Source organism: Apodemus sylvaticus, chromosome 2 (assembly GCF_947179515.1).
Source record: "Apodemus sylvaticus chromosome 2, mApoSyl1.1, whole genome shotgun sequence".
Taxonomy (NCBI): Eukaryota; Metazoa; Chordata; class Mammalia; order Rodentia; family Muridae; genus Apodemus; species Apodemus sylvaticus.
Window position 1 is genome coordinate 81,648,549 of NC_067473.1, and position 3,575 is coordinate 81,652,123.

At 43.0% G+C, this 3,575-nt stretch overlaps 1 non-coding gene across 1 annotated transcript; it reads left to right on the plus strand.

Moving 5' to 3' along the window:
* Positions 1–3,199: 3,199 nt before the first annotated feature.
* LOC127679562 (small nucleolar RNA SNORA17) lies at positions 3,200–3,330 on the plus strand. The gene has a single exon (XR_007976857.1). It is a non-coding gene; the product is annotated as a small nucleolar RNA SNORA17 (small nucleolar RNA).
* The last annotated feature ends 245 nt before the right edge of the window (positions 3,331–3,575 follow it).

The following is a 3,575-nucleotide window of genomic DNA, read 5'->3' on the forward strand; positions in this document are numbered from 1 at the left end:
CACTGCCATCTGGTGGTCATATGCCTTCCCTGCTATAATGTGTAAGGATTACAGGTAGGCAATGGGCTAGATTTTGTATCCTACCTGGCTAGAAAGGCATGCATTGTTGTAGTACAAATGCTGGCAAATGTATCTCCAATGTTTTCAGCATTGAAATTTAGTTCCCCCTGAAGTGTTAAAAGGAAGGAAATGTGATTGGATGATGGTATTTAGAGTTGGAACCTCTGGGAAAGGTTAGGATTAAATAAAGTCATCAGGGCAGTGTCCTTGTGATGAAATTCTAGTGGTTTTGAAAGAGAAGGGAGAATAGAATGTTCACATTAGAGTTTGCTTTGTATGACACTCTGTTTTACCTGCCAGCAAGAAGAGCAGCACAGATTTAACCCCTCAACCTTGCATCTCCAGAACAATAAACCAAAACAAACTATTTTATTTATAAAGCAACTCTGTCTCAAATATTTGGCCCTAGTAATTAAATGGAAGGTACAAATGTCTCTAAGTAGATAATGTTGAAAGCATCTAGTTCCATACATGATATTAATGCTCAGAAATTTGTGTTTTGTGTTTAAAATTTGCAATTTGAAGGCTTTCTGGCCTGCACTGAGGTGCCCATATGGGGTAGACAGTGAGGTTGTTAGCAGTCCTCGGACTGTGCTCCTCAAAGCTGAATGCTATTATCTCACCAGAAGAATGTGCGTGGAGCGTCTCTCATTTTAACTTCCATTTTGTTTTATTTTGGCTGCTTTATTCCCCTACCCTTCTTGGACCGCGTCTGTCCACTCCCAGTGTCAGTCTACACAAGTCCATGACCTAACAAACATCCTCAAAATGAATCAACAATCCACCATGCTCTCACCAGCGTGGTTTAGCCAAACACAGCAGCATGTATCCTGAAATGTCTCAGCAGGTCTAAAACTTAACGTTGCCTTCAAATGTTGGAAATAAGGAAAAGTAGCTGCTCCTGAGTGAATTTAACTCATGGCCCATCAAGATACAGGGTCTTTGTCAACCAGGGGAGCCAAAACTGGGTGGCATTGAGTATCGAGTAAAAGAGCACAGACTGCAGAGGAGGAGGATTCTGCATCTTCACTGTTAGAAATGTCCATTGGACCCTGTGCCCTCTTCTGTATTTTAGCCCTGAATTTCTCAATGGCTCTGGTCACTACTTGACAATTTCAGTCATAGAAATGACAATCATCCCTATTTTCTCCCAAGCCTTTATACGTTTACATCCATTTACATCTGGTATTCAAGGCTACACAGCTAATAAGTGTTTTGTTCACTCACAGATTCCACCACAGGTGATTGCATAAGTAAAAATCCCCAATCTAAGTACCAGCCTGTATCTTCCTCTTCAGCCCTTTCCCAAATCTGACAAGGACTGGATGTTTGGGTGCATAGCATCCAGCTCTACACAGCCCACAGGGTCTCTGTGCTAACCCTCAGAGGCCAGAGATGTCTGAATGCAACTGCAGCTGAGAAGCGGCTGCATGTTTCCTTCAGGAAAGGGGGCTGCCACAGGCTTCATGGCCCTTAGGTTGGACTCTTCTTCCTGCTTAGAACTGAAGGAGTTTGGGTTCAGGTAAGCTAATCCCGAGTAATCCCAGTCATGAGAAGAAATGTAATAATTATCTATAGCATGGAAATCTACATGCCAGTAGGCACTCCAGCCTTCTCTGTCAATGGAGGAATTTGTTATCTAAGCCAGAAATACTTCAAGAGTGAAACCGATCATCCTTACTAGGAATTTGGGGACCATATGCATAATCAGAGTGCCCTTGAACAATCCAAAGTATAAAGTCATCCAATTACATATACTTTAAGTCATGTGCTAGTCATGTTTGAGAAAATGCTTCTATAAGATCAGGCTACAGGCAAGCCTACAGAGCATTTTCTTAATCAGTGGTTGATGTGATACACCCATTGTGGGTGGTACCACCCTTGGGCTGTTGGTCGTGAGTGCAACAAGAAGCAAGCTGAGCAAGCCAATAGGAAAAGCTCTCCCATGTCTCCAGGTCCCTTTCCTGTTTGAGTTCCTATCCTGATTTCCTTTGATGATGGAGAATGTGACCTGAGAGTTGTAAGCTGAAATGAACCCTTAAAATACACACACACACACACACACACACATTGCTTTTGGTCATGGTGTTTGAGTTATTGGTCCCAGGTCATAGGCTATTACTATGAGAGACTGGATGGTGTTTGGGGAAGATTGGGGAAGAAATGTGGAGCTTTGGGCTGAAAAGCCATTGAGTACCCAGAGCTTAATGGGTTTTTCTGTGTGATCTTGGAAGATAAAAATGTTAAGAGCATAGTGCATGACAAATACAGAGGGGGCACTCTCAGCCAGCCATTGAACTGAGCACAGGGTCCCCAATGGAGGAGCTAAAGAAAGGACCCAAGGAGCTGAAGGGGTTTGCAGCACCATAGGAGGAACAACATTATGAGTCACCAAGTACTCCCAGAGCTCCCAGAGACAAAACCATCAACCAAAGAGTACACATGGAGTTACCCATGGCACCAGGCACATCGGCAGCAGAGGATGATCTTGTTGGACATCAAATAGGGGAGAGGCCCTTGATCCTGGAAAGACTTAATGCCGTAGAGTAGAGGAATACCAGGACAGGGAAGCAGGGGTGGGTTGACTGGGGAAGGAGAGATGGCCTATGGGATTTTCGGGGGAGAGGGGAACCAGGAAAGGGGACAACATTTGAAGTGTAAATAAAGAATATACCTAATTAAAAAAACAGAAAAAGAAAAAAGAAAGAGCTACTCTTAACTTCAAAAAAAAATGTTAAGAGCAGTGCAGATCATGGAGGCCTAGTCTGGGAAATTTCAGAGAGAAGCAAAGATTCTATCAGGGACATTCAAGTAGTATCTTGAATTAAGAACAACTAAAGTAAAACATCTACAGCCCAGAGAAAGCTGAAAAGAATGTCAAAATTGGAAAGAACTATATTTTCAACAAATGGTCCTGTGACAATTAGAAATCTACACCCAAATTAACAGCATTGGAACCTTCCTCATATCACTTAAATTAACTCAGAGCTAATGTGACACTATTAAACATTTAGAGGAAAATGTGTGCAAATTTTTGTGTCTGTTATATAGGGCACAACACATTAACAACAACTCAAACTATCTTTCATCAAATTAATTTTTGTACTTTATGTAGTATCATTAAGAAAATAAAGGGCCTCCCCCCTCCAGAGGCATTGCAGGTGTGACTGCTGTGTCGTGTGTGCATCAGTAGGTGGAGAGAGGAGAGAGGACATGTATATGTTCAGTGTTCTGGCCTGTGGACTTCTGAATGATGAGAATCATAACATCCCCTGAGAAAAGTAAGCTGAGACAACCACTAGTCCAGACAGGAAGCTAGCCTGAGAATATCACCAGTTTGGTGCCACACAGGGCCAGATGGACTCTCGGGATATACAGCAAGCCAGAAACTAGAAGACCTGTACCTGTAACTGTGGGCCGGTGAGAATGAGTCTGACTCTTGCAAGGGGCCATTCCAGCAAGCCAGCTGAGGAGCTAGTCTGAGATACCACCAGACTAGTTCCATGAGGCCCAGA